At 37.6% G+C, this 16,891-nt stretch overlaps 1 long non-coding RNA gene across 1 annotated transcript; it reads right to left on the reverse strand.

Annotated features, from left to right (window-relative positions):
- Positions 1-253: 253 nt before the first annotated feature.
- On the reverse strand, positions 254-5,705 carry LOC139829048 (uncharacterized). Its single transcript, XR_011741269.1, has 3 exons — positions 5,585-5,705; positions 3,801-3,845; positions 254-385 (listed from the first exon to the last, which is right to left on the reverse strand). It is a non-coding gene; the product is annotated as an uncharacterized lncRNA (long non-coding RNA).
- Between the last annotated feature and the right edge of the window lie 11,186 nt (positions 5,706-16,891).

Raw genomic sequence — 16,891 nt, forward strand, 5'->3', positions numbered from 1 at the left:
TAACCAAAATGGATATTTCAGGTCAAAGTGCCACAAAGAGTATATAGATACATTTCTATCAATAAATCTGCCCTCTTCCTGCCCTGACATAAGTGTTCAACCCCTTGTGATTGACGTTTTTACCACTAAATTATACTATGTCTGCTTCTAGAAGAAATGTCTCCATTACAAAATTAGCTAACCATCAACATAACATAAAATAACTTTAACATGGTGTCATTTCACAAGAATATTGATTCTCATAGACTTACTGGATTAAATCCTGGTTTCCCATAAAAGGAGCAGCCATTATGTCTTTGGTAGACAGAAAAATATATATTGTGGAAAGATGTATTTTGAGGTGATTAAAACTTGATTGCTGAGCTTGGAAGCATAGAATTTTGTCCTGTGGCAATATGAAATAAAGAAAATGGACAAGATATTAATTTGAAATATACATGAGAATAAGGTTAAAAACCAGCTACTAGTTTGTAATTTTATTTCCCTCTGCTGGAAGATATTTTGACTATTGGCTGCTGTAGGAAAAGTCATCAGTCCTTCTAGATTGACTCCTCAGTCTGCAAAATTAGTTTTAAGACCTTGTGCATGTAACTTTTCCTTGCTTCATTTTCCTCACCTTCAGTGCTAATAGAATTCCTCATACCTCACAGGATGTTGTGAGCTTATAATTGACTAATACTTGAAGTCTTTGAAGTTCTTAGATGAACAATGCTATTTAAGAGCAAATAACCATGATATGCAGTTGTAGTTTCTTCCTATATCAAAACTGTAGAAAGGAAAACTTATTAGAGAGCTGATTTTTTATTAATCACCATCTCTACTCCTTTTTTTTATAGAGTTGCCCTGTATTTGGCATAGAAATAATAATGGGCTAGACTCATTCTGGGCACAACTTCTGTGATTTTAATGAAATTACATTGAGGATAAATTTGACCCACTTCTTTGTGACCACTCGCACATTAGAAAATTTCCTGAAGGAGAAAGTACCACTTCTATGACCACAATTCACTCCTGGTACAAGCAATATTTTGAGTTTCAGCCCAGATCTTTCAAATACAGATTAAAAACAGTGTCTTCATTAAACAAGGCCAGTGTAAATTGTTGCATATGCTGTACTATCCTGAAGACTCCAATCTGTTCAGGGCCAGTGGTCTGCTCAGAGAACAGGGGTAAGGTGAACAGCTGCCAGACTTCTCACTTTTTATGAATTACTTTTCATCTCTGTTAATCTTAAAATAAGAGCCTTTAAAGCCAAATAGGTTCTGCATTCCCTCATATAGAAGAACTAGGTAACGTGCCAGTTCCAGGAAGACTAGCAGTAATGAGGTGTAAAAGACATGGGGGAAGGATGAGGTTTCTGGGGACATACCCACAGAGTTTTGCAATTATAATGTCTGTGCACAGTAAGCCTGTGTTCCTCAAAAAGCAGCTACCACGGAAAAGCACCACCCTTCGACCATAGCTTGTGTGTGTTTGTGGAGGCCGGGGGACAAGCGGGATTGTGCTAAGCAGCTCCCTCTTATTCTGGCTCTGTGTGGCATGCGTATGAAAAAAGAACATTTTCACCTTGGGAGAATCATAGTGTATCGCTGCCTGCTAGTGAAGGATCATCTGTCGCCATTCATCCCTGCCCATTAAGGCCTGGAGAGGACAATGTTACCAGTCTCTCCCCATTCAATCCTTTTCCGTTGGCACATTACTATTTTATCATTTTGATCTTCCCCTTACTGAAGATAAAAGACACCATGGGCGGGATTCATGAATGACTACTGTTATTTATCGACCCAGGACTTTTTGAACATTTTTTCCCCTCTGATTCATGAACCACTTTTCCATATTCGAAAAGCAGTTCATAAATCGTTCAGCACCAGCAGAAATTAATAATAATGAGTTCATTTACATAAAAGGACTCATCCTGCCAGTTGCTGATAATGTTTGAAGCCAGAACCTTGTCGGCAAACAGGATTTTTGCTGGCAGTGCAGGAAATAATCTTTTGTTTATAAATTAATTAAAACATACCTTTCCCTCTGCTTTTAGAGCTGCTAAAAGGACATTTAATTGGGCAAAACATTATGAATTTGCTCTTTTTTTTAAAAAAAAAAAAAGAAATGGTATTGTCCAGAGAGAAAAGAGAGATTTTTGGTAGTGTTAAGAGCCAGACTTTTTAGAAAGAGGAATGTGTTTTGATTTGTTTTCATTTTTTGAGTGAGGATTTATTCTAAAGCCATTGGCAGCTGCATTTCATAAGGGTTTGTTTGAACATATTCTTTCCTGTGCATTTGTGTGTGTTCACTCTCTCCCTCCCCAAGTTTCATTCTGAATTTCAAATTCAAATGAACTTAAAATCTCAACAAGAAACTCTCATGTTTCCGCTGGACTCATGACAAACCCACAAGTTTCATATGATTTCGGTGCAAAACTATAATCAGTCCCAGGTTTATTTTTGGAAAGGAGGGATGAACCTGAACGAACATTTCCATAAAGCCATTCAGGGAGCAGAATCTGTGAGCGGCTGCTTCATGCCAGCACACACATGTGGTGTATGTGTGTGTTTCATTATGTCTGAATGTCGGGAACTAGTCCCCCTTCTATAAGACCATAGTTACACAATTCACTCTAACGGACCTCCATCGGACCTCGATGGCTATCAGAGAATTAGGTTTTTAAAGCATAAGGGTAGGGTTTCACAACACCCTGCAGCCTAACCTGAGCTGCAGGCTGTTGCTGTGAAGAGAGGCTTGGTCTCTCCACCCAAAGGCTTGTGGTCCTGCTATGCAGTGGGACAAATTTGACAGAAAAATAACACATACGACCCCACTCCATACATTTTCCTTTGGATCACCAGCCTGGCACATCCCTCAGCTCAGTGCTTTCCTGGCCAGCCTCGGACTCCTCCAGATGACTCCTGCAGCCAAGGAGTTTCTGCGGGTCCTACAAAGCATCTTCTCTTCCCATGTGCTGTTCACAGAGACTATATATCTACAGTAAAGCTCAGTTTCCACTCCACAGCCCAAGCCTACGAATTATGCGCAACCATAGCTAACATTACAACACTTTACGTTGTTTCTTTGCTTTCAGACCCAGCTCTTTCCAGAGAAAACTACATAGCTGAAATGCCCCCTGTATGCTGCTTTTCTAAGTTACGTAGCAGAGCACACAGATTTGCAAGTAGGTAAATCAAACAGTCACGTGAACATTTTACACAAAAGTTGGTCTAATTTTCTCTTAGTATTTTGAAAAAAGTAAACTCCTTGAGTGTCAAATATCATTGGAAAAGAGTGGAAATTCTTCTTACCTTGTTTATTTCTTTATGTACAGCACCACTATTGGAAATATGGGATACGATTTGTTGGTTTATTCAATTTCTTAGCACTGGAATTAGTCATTTGGTATTCCAATTTTTTATTTGCATTTAAGATTTTGTTTGGCAAACACAGAACAGAGTGTTATCACAAAGAAAGACAAAGTTGGAAATGTGTATTAGTCTGATCTGTGTAATATGTATGTATATGGCTTCAATATAAAAGCAACTTGAAAAACAACAATAAAAGGCCTGAATTATCTGTTCCTACTTTTGCTCTTAATTGGTGACATCTGGGTTTGTTGGGATTGAATGAAACTTTTATTTTGTGTTTTTGAGAAGGAAAAGTTGGCTGACTAGTTATCTTTATATGGTTTAATTTCCTCTTGTGTCCCCTTCTCTTTCATTTTACTGTTTGAAGATTTCTAAGGTAAATATAAGGGAGCCAAAAGAGTTATACAGACAGTTCACTGGACTGTTGGAAGCTGTGCCACTTACCTGCAGCATGAACCTGGGCAGCTCACTTCAACTTTATGTCTTCATCTGTAAAACAGAGTCACCAAAATCACTACATAAAGCAGATATATTACATTATTATTCATATCACCTTTACCTTTGCATTAGCAAGACGTGATTTTTCAGAAACAGGCTTTTATTGAAAATTGGGTATTCTTGTAAACTTCTTGATTTGCAGCTACAGATGTCTACCTACACAAACATAGGCAAACACACACACATATTATATGTATGTGTAGGCTACGTAAGCTTCTATGTAGCAAGTGACATGTTGCTTCTCCAGTCTGCTTTGTATAAGTGTGGGTAATTATTGATATCACCAGGAACTGCCAGTTATACCAGTGTGTGACCAGAACGAGATATCACAGATTTGTCATGGTTTATGTGTTACAAAATTGTTTTCCTTCCCTGTAGCAACCTTTTATAGATTTTGCTGAAAGATGGGAATATAAAATGGAGAATATTTGGATATAGAACAGAAAACAGAAACTGGAATCCAGATTCTCAGAAGAAAATATCTGAGGGAGAGGGGAAAGTTCTGTCTGTGGCAGCAAAATGACATGCCAAGCAGACTGAAAGCAACATTCATAATGTTAGGAGCCCACTTTTCTCAGTGCATAAATTCAAGACAATGAAAATGTAATGAATAAAGCATTTAAGAGAGGTGATTGTGACAAGGACAGGAGTGGGGGAAGGGTGCTGGATCAGTCAACCACTTCAAGTGAAACTGTGTTTACTGCTGGAGAGGAGACATCAAACTGGGAAACAATTTAGGCTTAACGTTCCCCAAAATACATTCCTTCTCAAGGAAGAGAACTGTCAAATTGAGACTGCAAACAGACTCAGGGTACTTTAACTGACTGCAGAAGACCCTGATTCTTCATAACATTTACCTGCATGTAAAGGATCTTTAGCAGTATGTAAAGGATCATAAGCAATACGTAAGGGATCTTAACTGTTACATGCCATACAGTTTTTTGAAAACTTCCTACTGCAAGTGGAACTTAAGTATAAAAATGCATCAGCCCTGAACAAATGCCTGTTGGGAGCTGCAAAGAGTCTCTAAGTCTTGTTCCCTGTAGGACCTGCAGATGTTGCTGGAAGCCACCACTAACTCCTGGAGCTGGAGCTCAGCACCTCTGAGGATTTGGCCTTCGATTTGAGCAGCCTGTAGACCCCAAAGCCCAATCCTAGGAGGCTTCTGTATCATTCTGAATAAGCTTTAGGGTGGGTGGGGAAATCTGAGGCAAGCTTTCAACCTTGTCAAGTGGTTTTAGTAAGGTTTTTCAAAGCTATCTTCATGAAGAAAAGAGCTAGAAAAGTAACTTGCTTAAAGGAAAGCTGAAAATCTGTGTTCTGTTCCTGCTCTCTCCAAACACAGGAACAGAGTTTTCAGTCATGGGCCTGGTCACAAGGGCAAGTTGAGGAAGAAAGACATAATAAAAGCAAATGAGTTATTGTCAGAATCAGTACGGAAATGGAATCAGGGCAGATGATTCTGCTACTCATTTTCACACTTCTGCAAAATCTGCATATTTTCCATTTACCAAATAAGCCAAAGATTTCAAAACATCAAACAAACTTTTTGTAAAGTTTCTACCAAACACAGGAGATTCTACCAAGTGGTATAAGTGAAAAATACTGTAGGCATCTAAATCAAATGTCAAGTTTTAAGAAGTAATTGCTCTATGGCTTTTAGTCTTTTCTGGTTTTTAATTTTCTTGATATACTGGAGAGCATTAGCCAGAAGATGCCAAATGTCTTACCGTTGGTTTCCAGGGAGAAGTGTCTGTGCTCTTTTTTCACTAGGGCTTGAAGCTGTAGTAGAAATATTCTAACCTTCATTTGGTAAATGCACTGCTCCAAACTTTGACAGATCATGAAGTGGATTTTCCAAAATCCTGAAGACAGGCATAATAACGATGAGATTAGAAAAAGTCCAAGAAACAAGAAACAGAAATCCCCGGCACACTTGAGTTCTTTATACTCGCATGATGACTTCTGAATGTTGAGGGATTAAGTATTAAGGTATATTTTTGGGATCACACTTTCAAGCTTCCTACATAATCATGAGACCTAGAAAGTTTTGTTTTACCTTTAAAAAAATTCTTTTTGCACTTTCAGGAGCTGAGGGTTTAAATAAAGCATCAAATACCTCGAAGTTCATGATAAAATTGTAAGAACTGGCAACACTGCTTATAATAAGTAAGTAAAACTGTTCAGAAGCTAGTCGAAGAGGAAGAGGAATAAAGTACTGTACAAGACAGAAGAAGGTTTTGAAATGCTATTGGTTTGGAAAGGCTGCATTTTTACATTAGGTTTACACTGTTGTGAGTATCTCAGCTTTCAGGTGGCAAGTCGTGAGTATTTTGTGGGATTCTTTGAGACTGAACTACTAGAAATTTCAGTCCATTCTCACTCTTTCAGACTTTATTTCTCTTTCACATCTGATTTTTCTCTCCCGCTGTCAGGCTTTTCCAGCGAGTTTCCTTTTTAACAGCTCATTCCCTCCTTTCTCCCCTCTGGTCTGGTGAGCTGCTGAGCTACCCAGGGCTCCCAGCACCATCCTCTGAGTGCAGCGCACAGATCTTCCCCACGGGCAGGCAGAGTTGGGCAACCAGAGGCTGCTGGTGAGGGAACCCTCCAGATCTGCCCTAGGTGCTCACTTTAGCTGTGATTCGCCTCTCCCCAGCGCGTGGAAATTCCCCTGAAATGAAATAAATGAAATCCCCCCTTTCCTCAGGAGCCAGTTGGGTGGTGTGTTTTCCCGTGAGCCGAAAGGCTCCCCTTTTTTTCACCCACCTTTTGCCTGAGAAAGCAAAGAGCCCATCTATCCAAGCCCTGCTTCCACCAAGAAAATGCGTCTGCTCTCTGAGAGTGAATTAAAGGAGCAAACTTCTCAGTACGAGCACGTCTGGTGTCTTGCACTAGTGCCACTGGAAATTAGCTATATTTGAAGCAGGCCAGGCAGCTATCAAAGTGTGGCTGAAATGGTGAGTTGGAAGGACTATCTAGAGCAAGGCTTCCCACATATTTTTGAATTGATGGATTAGTATCAACTCTCAAAATTTCTCATGTATTACCAGACACCAGATATGTGTCAAAAGGACCATTATTTCTAAGGACATCCTCTCTGTTCAAACATTTGCACTGTGGGATGGTCTCACCTCCACTCCTCACTTAGACAGACATTATTTAATCTGTTCTTAAAATCTCTTTGGGATGAGACAACATAAATACTTCCTAGGGAGCTTCTTCCAGTGCTTCACCATATTAACAGAAGAAAACTGCCTGATATCCTTCCCAGGATATAATGTTTTTTCCCAACAGATATGAAAGAAAATGGAAGGTAGTTCTGTCCTCTAAGGCCTCCTTTTGCTCCCCCATTCAGCTCCAAGCACTCCTTTGCAAGGACATGGAGTGGTATTCTGGTGAACTGAGAAGAGAAAGTTTCTCTCAAGCATTAGGAAACAACCCCAAACAGCATAAGAAATAGAAATAGCGATATAAACAAACTGGAATATTTAATTCCACTGTAAGAAGGGTTGTACCAGGGAGTTACAATAATTGTTTCATAAACTCTTTCAAATACAGAAAGGGCTGAATAGTAAATGATGGATGTATTTATTTTAAACAATGCAGGTAGTTATGTATTTGGTATTTTCATTTGGTGTTTCGGATATATAATTATATGGTAACCAGCTCTAAGATTTTACATACTGACTTAATATTTGCTTCATTCAGATATCTAGAAAAGGCATGGAAATTGCTTTCTAACTTCTAAAGATCACAGGTATTACAATTATAAAACACCGGTACAAAGGTAGGAAGCACATGCTATATGTTTTAATAGGATGTTTTTTAAAACTTGAGACAACAAAGAAAATACATAATAGGACATTCATTTGATGTCTCATTTGTTTACAGCCACATTACAGATGCGTCATAGAAGCGGGAAATTGAAATGGACACAAATTTTAAGAGATGTGGCTGATGAGGTCATTAGTGACCTCAGTTTCACTGCTGGGTATAGATCAAGATAGCTACTAGACCAAATATACAGATACTTTCACTCATGCTCAAAATCCAGTCCTACCTTAGGCAACCACAGTTCTATCACACAATTTGTTAGTTTATGGAACACATAAGAACACTAATCAAAGCACTCACTATATATATATATATATATATCAGATAATAATATCACAATCACTGTCATTAGACAAAGAAAGTCAGAATTGCTTAGTTAGATATCAAGAGCTTTAATTTTAAGGTTATGAAAATCTCAAATGCAATAAAATATACTATAAACTGCAATAAAATATAGTAAATACTACTTAAATTCAGATAATACCAGATTGCTTAAGAAATGCTGAGGGACTGCTACCTCCTAGTCTGTTTTCGTTTACAGTGAGTTCACTTTGGAAATGTTGAAGAATCTGCATCTATCAGAAAATTGCTCACTTACTGAAACCAGCTATTTAAAAGGTTTTATTTAGAGGAGATAATGAATAAGACTAAATTGATGTCAGGAATGAAGTAATTTTAACCAATACATTCAATGTCTATAATACAAAATATTGGAAAATTATATGTAGAGTAATCTAAAGTAATGAGATGTTAAAATTCCTTGGAACCCAGAAACTCTTCTATTCATTCTGTTCTTCTTTTTCTTTCAACCTCACTGTGGGAGGCTCCATCTCTGACATCTTTATATATGATGTTCTCATTTCAAAATGCCACTGAACCTTCAAATGAACACTTGCCTATGATCTTTGAATACAAAAATACTTAAATCAAGGTTTTTATATTTTAGAGCACTGAGCCATAATATGCAGTGAAAGAATTTTGGTGTTTAGTCTAGGTCTTATTTCAAAAGGAAGGAAAAGATGACTCTCAAAATGAAAACAATAGTTCAGTAGAATGAAATACCAGCAGTACCGGATGATTTCTAGACAGGATATTTTAAATATATATTGGAAATGGAAATGTAAACCCCTTTAGAATGTTAAATTTGGAGTAAAATAAGGTATCTTCCTTTAAGAATTGCTTATAAATTGCCATTAAATAATGAAAATAAAATGAAACAGGGCAAGCAGGTTGTCACCTGTTCCCAGTGTTTGAGTGGATAGGACTTGAACAAAGAGCTTTGAAGACTTACTCTATTGGTGGACATTAGAAAATGGCAAGCAAGGACAGCTTGCTATTCTGTGGTGGACACAGAATGACCATTAACATACTTCTCGTACATGATTTAAACCAATCCTTTTTTTTCTTTCTCTCTTTGAGCTATAGTGATTTTATAACTATAAAATGGTTCTGGGGCCATTTGCTAGAAAAGACTACCTTCTGCACTGTCCTCTGTTAATCAGCTCTACAAACACAATTCAATATGACATAAACTAACCAAATCAACTGTATTAGTAACCTGGTGAAATAATGCAGATCTGCCACTGAATTCTCAAGTCAAACTTGTATCTCCTTTTTTAAGATTACTTCTTAAAAGTGTTGATTCCACACATAATTATCTCTTGCTGCTTTCCTTTATTTTGCTATTCAAATTAAAATGCAGGGAAATGTGGCTTCTTATTCCTCAAATGCATAGTTAAGCTTAGTACCAAGTCTTCCTTTCATTTCACTGATTGTAGAATTACCCACAAAATCTTGAATTGTACTTTTAACAGATTTTTTTCATACACAATCAGGTTTTGGCTTTCTAATGCATATCAGAATTTACTGTTTTCCGGGGCGTGAATGGATCAGATGTGGAATTATGAGTTTTCAGTTTCAGTAACCACCCACAGGCTGGGTGTTGCAAGCAGGCAACATTAGTGAGCATCGCAGCTCTTTTCTGTGCTTGGGATAGGTGTCCACTCTGCATTTCTTCTTGAAGCTTTTACTAGTTTTGAGTGCCACCCTGGTTGAAGCAAGAAGCTGGTTAAATCACTGCTTAAACGCTATGATGACTCCAAAGCTGTGATTGATTCTGCCCTTCATCTTTTCAACAGGACTGCAGTTGTATGAAATCAAACTCACCATGCTAAATAGACTTCAAAACCACAAAGAAGTTAAAAGCTTGTCTACACAAAAATGTTGAGCTTAACTGGAGGCAGGAACAACAAAAACACAGGTACCTCCTTCTGGCAAATCTTAGGCTCTGTTCTTCAGCATCACTGTAACTGCTAAGAACAATATCAAGATTTTTTTCATCTTAACTAGGTGAATGTACATGACTCACATGGGAGCTGTGCAGCTGTGGGAAGCAGAAGAATGCACACCCTTAACAGTTTACATGTGTGCATTAAACTTGCAGCTGTTAGCAGTGCCAAGGAAGCTGGAGGAAGAATACTTACTGGCTGCAGTGACTGGTTGCACAGGTAGGACCGAGTGCTCCCTCCAGCACAGCTGCTGCCCCATGTGTGGCACGATGAGCGTCTCAGTTCTCTTCCCTCTGGTGCTGAATGTTGCTGGCGATGCTCAGCAAGCTCCCTTAAACCACAAGGGCTGCTCAGACAGCTCGCACAGGAGTGCCCTGGCGAAAAGTGAACACCTGAAACATGGATAACATCCCCCCCCGCAACAGTAAGACTCATTTTAGTGGAAAGCAGATCATACGGTTGCAGGTGAGATACTGCTAAAAGCATACTTTATGTCTTGGTCTTTAGTATTATTACTGGTTCCACTGATAAACATAATAATTAAAAAAATCAGTATTTAAGTCCAGTCTGTAGGATGGCATCACATCATGACAGTTGAACAAGTTAGTATTTGAGGACCATTGGACTAAGGACATAATAAGTCACTATCCTTAGTTTGGAATTATTCAAATGCTCTGACTTCAGCAGATGTGATCTGAATGTTATTGCTTTTGTATTCTGATATTTCAGAAATAGACAGAATAGATGAGGAAAGACATCAGAAAGGGTGAAACAAGGTTCACATTTTTCAGGTGATAATCACATTTTCTCATTTCCAGATTAGTCTGAGGAGAAAACTGAAAGTTAAGAGAATTACCAGATTCCAGTCATTCCTTTTCACCTAAAGAGGATATCACCATCATATCATCCAGGTAGATATGCAGATGTAAAAAATCTTATGAGATTATTATGGTATATGAAGACAGGCATATGAAGACAAAAGAAAGGTATAGCTATGCAAAACAAATAAATGAATCTTCCATGATCACTCAGAGCCAGTAGATAATATGGATTACTATGAAAAGACAATGGTAAAGCATTTTCAAGTAATTAAAGTAAAAATACTCAGAAAATTGTGTAAGAACCCAGAAGTTTAGATACAATTCATGTGAATTTCACTTAAATATCCAGACCCAAAACTAAAAATTGTACACGTTGTCTTTCTTAAAGAGATTTTAATGCTTCCTGATTTCAGATACTTGGCTAAAATGCTGAAAAATAAAGTATACTTATTGAAGGGCTTTAGGACTTTTTGCAGTATTTCTTCCACCTAGAAATATGCAACTTCACACACAAACAAGTTCTACAGCAACAACCGCACAAAAACTTTTCTAGCCTCATAATTTACTGTTCATGTTGAGAGTGATTTTTTTTTGTCTGTTTCAGCAAAGGTTCAATCAGTTCAGACCAGTAGTCCATATTTTCAAACTATACATATTTTAGAGGTGTTGTATTTATTGTTCTTGCTAACCAAATTTTTCAGGAAGACACTAAAGACTGAGCTAGGTGCATGAAACTGTAAGAAAACTGATTAAATATATAGCCATTGAAAACATCTGTTCCAGCTGTAGAGTACACAACTTCCTTTCTAAGAGTGTAAATGAATGTTTGGTGAGTTGGGAGGTGTACGTGTTGGTTTGTCATTTCTTTGTGATGGCGACTGCCCAGTGATGTATATGGCAATACTGAGGTTAAAAATCTTCCCTGGAGTAACAGGAAACCTTTTCTTCCCCAAAGGTATTGCCTCAGCTGCTAGGAAAAAAGACAAGTTCCTCCAGGTGAGGATGTAGGTGGGTTGATTGAGGTAGTCCAGCAATGAGAAAGTCTGCTGGGATCAATTAAGATGAACCAGATACAAAAAATAAGGAGAAAGCTTTTGCTCCTTTATTGCCTTTGGTTTCCCACTCTGGACTCTAAGCTATAGGTTGCAGAACTAAGTCTTGAGGAGCATCGCAAGGCTGATCTGTTGCTACCAGTTTGTGAGTTGAGTACCTTGAGAAATTAATTCCTCTGTAAGCAATAGAAATTCCTTCATTTTAGAGCTGCATAATGAAAACATAAACCTCAATATCTAAATGTAGTTCACCTTCCTCCCTACTATACCCCTTTTTATTTTAATTTTTAGACCCAGACCTGACAATAGGATAAACAATCATTCATCACAGGATGCAGAGCTAGAATTGTTTTCTCTAAAAACATTGGTTTCTGGAACAGTTTTACAGTTTTCTAACACGTTTCCTAAGCTACAGTATAATTTTCCTTATTTTTAGAAAAGCTATCAACAATTTAAAATATATACTCTATGTTAATGACAGAAAAATAATTACCATGCTGTGTTTAAAACTTTATACATAAGTGTCAGCTTTTCAACACTGCTTGGACAGAAGGAAACCTCAAGCTTCTAAGTCTAGAACTAAATATCTGAGGAAAGCTATAAAGGGAAAAACAGGGATCAGAAAAAGCAGGCTTGTGTCAATACAGGTTTGAGGGCTTTATTTATTTATTTATTTATTTATTTAATAGTTTTTATTTTAGGCCACTCCTCCCTCTCCTTCTGTTTCATCTGATTAAATTCCCATCACAGACCAGTTGCAATACCATTCACTACGGAGGCAGTGTTTGGGGTACCAAAAGCAATACTCATAATTATTGCCACAGCCTGAAAAGGCAGAAGGTCCAGTGTGATCCAAACCTCCTCCACCTCCACATATCACTAAACTCAGCAGCCTGCTTGACCTTAACACGTCCCAGCTGTGGGGTGCCCGGGTCTGTGCACCCACAGAGCGCAGCCGGTCCGAGCAGCACTCGCTGATGGAACCAGCAGCCTTCACCCCAGTGCCGACACCATGTGTTGGATGCTCCCTGCAATCTTCTACAGCTTTCTGAATAAAGGTGGCTATGGTTTAAAACACAGAGGTTTTGTTTTTTTTTTTTTTGTCAAGTGACGCACCCCAAAATATTTTTAAAAGGGAAAATAGAGGGGGAGCTCAGTTCTCAGTGTAGAGTATTTCCTGTAGTAGTACCATATTCACGTTTCTTCCTCTCAATCAATCTCTTTGCACCTTTCATTTGAATGATAGTCGGGGATTAAAATTACTATTGCCTGCTTCTCCTATCCTCCGTTATATAATCAGGTACAAGTAAAATCCCTGAGGCAGAACAAAGCTTTATTGACTGAAGGCAGACACAAACCTGTTCTATTATAATTAGGGACAGTTTTGAATTGGTTTCAAGGGACTGTCAGAAATAGACCTCAGAAAGGGATGCATGAAATATCTTGTCTTTTGTAGATCCTCCAAAGCTATGTGCTCTTAACAGCACATAACATGTTCCAGTTCAGAAGAGCAGAAAACCATGAAACGCAAAAAGCTGCTTTGCCAAGGAGGAAACCCACTGTACACAAGAACATAGGAGAATTTCAGAGAGAGCTGAGCGGGAGGAAGAAGGGGGTACAAAACTCTCCAGGAAAAAAAAAAAAAAAAGACAAGAAAAAAACTTAGTTCTGCTAAAAAAAAACCATAAAAGAACAGAACAAACCTCTCTTAGTTCTGGGAAACCAAACCAAACCAAACCCACCAAAACAAACAGAGAAACAAACAAAACAACAACAACAAAACCAACATCAGAATAAAATTCTCTTATTTCTGAAAAATGAAATCCGTTCTAACAATATGCCCACCCATAGTTTCCTGGCTTCATCACAGCTCATAAATTAAGCAAGTTCTAACCTGAGCACACTTAATGCTGAAAGAGGTACAATGTTTGATTCTGTATACCCTATTCACCCTATGATCTACAGAGGTGTTAAAATATCTTATGCTTGAGGAAAAACAACCAAAGAAGAATGGAACAAAACTCGTGCCTTTGAGGTTCCTCTGGCATTACTTCTAACAGGACATGTGGGAACACTGCTGTTCTGGATAAATTTCAAATGGTAAGCAGAAGTACTACAGAAAACCAAAGCTTACTAGTGTAAGTTAGAGAAAAATACTCTTTCCATCCCCTTGTCAAGATCTTTAGACTAGTACTGGTGCAACTGTCTTCCACCAAAAATGTTGCCTCCAAATAGACCATGTGTATAGCTTTCTAGCATCACCTACAAATACATGGCACTTTCGACGCTATTTTAACTAGTTGGTCTGGTTTGGATAGTCCATTTCAATATTGCATTTCAGCGTGTTTGTTTTAGTTTATTTCCATTTTAACTGAGGTCCGTTTCAGTAGCTAACAGAATTCTTATTTCACAATGCTTAACATTCCTCCACAAAGAACACTTAATAACTCTTCAAGCAAAGTAGTGAATTGATAAAAAAGGACTATTTTAATCATCACTTCCACAGTAGCCATTACAGTGGCATATTTATATTGCAAGACATGGTGCTATATAGTTTCCTGTACATTCAGCTCTGCAAAACAGTAGGGGAAGGTGGTCTGGAAAGTGGCAACACAGCAACACTGAACATGTGAAATGTCTCTGTGCATTCCCGTGGTAATGTGCCCGCCTGAGACAACACTGCTGCCATTGTACAACATGAAAAAATTATGTCGATTTCCATCAAAGAACAGCAAAAAAGAGAGGTTTTTGTTGTGGTTAGCCTGAGTTCAAAGCTTGGGCTAACACACTTATGGATGAATAGAATAAACAGTTACACTTAGGCTTACTGTATATAGCTTAACGAACACATATGAAGATCATATAAATAATTCACATTACTCAAGAGGTGGTGAGTTGAACAAGTCCCTTCTGGTTAAACTTATTTAAAGATAAGGTGAAGTTAAGTGAGTGATGGCACAGTTACAGAGGCCACAGTCCAAGGGGAATTTGGACAGTCTAAGTTACACTACCAGAGTGATTTGTGCAGAATTATGTCAACTTACAGATCTTTAGACCTTATGGGAAAAGGAAATGTCTGATCTCTAAAAGAAGTGATACAAGATGAGTATTTTACAAAGTACAATTATGCTTTACCCAATAAGCTGTTTCTATGAAGTAAAACTGGACATCAACAAAGCATAAAAGGAAACATTACAGTAGAGCTGAAGAACAAGTTCAATGACAACAAGGAAATGAAAATACTAAATACTTGAAACAAAATGCCACACTTTAAAAAATGTAATCCTTTTCAGTCAAGTGCTATCAAGTCTCTCTTCTGCAGTACCTCAGAAATATGTAATGGATCTATCCAGCATCTGTCTAGTGTTATAGTTTAAGCATTTTGTTGAAATTGGAAATGTAGAAGGCATTTCTAGAGTAACTGGTATATGACTGAACATTAATGCATTATTATTTTTGGCTGGCTGCTAGCTATCATCATCAAATTAATGAATTAATCTATAATGGAGATTTTTGTTCTGGTAAAGAAATGACAACAACAAACTAGGTAGCATTTCTTCTGTTAATATTACAATAAGCCTGCAGTACTCTTCATGTTGGCAGGGTAAGATTATAATGACAATCTGTCTCACTTTTATTATATAAATATATTACACATACTTATGCATGATAATTATAAGCATTATCCTGAGCCCCCAAATCATTGTTACAGTATCACTGAAGATTCTGTAATTTAGAAGTAATAAAATTCTACCAGTTCTTCACAATAAAATTTACTAAGCAAAAAAATCTCCCTTCTCAGTGCCTTCTAAACACCTTTGTTTTGAATGGTCGAAACGCAAAGAACATTCCAGTTCAGTAGCTCTGGTTCAGAGACGTGTATAACAGTTAACAGTAATGACAAACAGATATAGAAAATAAGCAACAATCCTCGCTGCACTGAACTTTGCAATTTAACACTTATTTTATATTTAATTAATTCAGAAAGTGAAGAACTTCAAAACTGGCTTTGAACAGGCTGTTTGTTAAAAAAAATAGAACATTTATGTTTTCACTGTTGTTTTTTCAAATGTGATGTGACAAAGTGAAAAAGCTGCATGAAAGTGTGGTTCTTTGTGTGATGGAAGTGGGATGCACCTACTAGTCTCACATCATCAAAGAAACAGACATATATCTATAATTTATGCTTTGCTTTAAGCTTCCGCTGATCCGATGTGGCTTTTTCAGACAACACAGGCAGCCCTGGCACAGCCTGTCAATCATGTGGGCATGCTCAAATTGTAGACCATTAGTAGGAGAGACAGCAAAGTTTCTTTAATGACGCTTTTATATGTGGTGTGTTGGCAGTGAAACAGAGAAGAATTGACTTGATCAATGCATTAGTCTAATCATGGGGTTCCTGCTCTTAATTTCTTTTGTCGGTAATTTCCATACTCAAGCAGCATTCAGGATACTTGTAAAGACACACTTAGAGCACTGCATGATGTATGCAGTCACCTATAAAGCATGTCTTGGATACAGCTCTGTAGGAAACAAGGAAGGAGGATAGGGGGCCAGTCAGTTTTTTCTTTGAGCTACTTTTCATGTTGTGAGAATTACAGTACCTTAGTCAAAAAGAGGACATTTCCATCTTTTATATATTATATCCCTCCCCAAAAAAGCCCACATCTTCCAAAACCAGAAAAAAAAAGCAAACTAGATGACAGCATGTTTGATTCTTCCACACTGCAAAATATTGTTTCTCAAAGTGAAGCATAAAAGTATTTCTGTTCATCTATTTTTAATATACAGAAACAGTGTCTAATGAACAAGTTACACATTCAACATTTTAAAGTGTCTATTTATGAGGTCCTATAATTAGACCTTTGTCTGAGATCTACAGGGCTCTGATTAGGGTTTCATTTGAAATTACTAGGATTTCTTCAAAACTTATCTTGTCCCTCTCTACAGAATTCTAAACAAAAGCATACTTGAAAATTCTGGAATTGTCTAAACATTTCTCAGGAAAATCAGAATCAAGGCATATTTAAAGCGGGAAGTTC

Source organism: Patagioenas fasciata, chromosome 13 (assembly GCF_037038585.1).
Source record: "Patagioenas fasciata isolate bPatFas1 chromosome 13, bPatFas1.hap1, whole genome shotgun sequence".
Lineage (NCBI taxonomy): Eukaryota > Metazoa > Chordata > Aves > Columbiformes > Columbidae > Patagioenas > Patagioenas fasciata.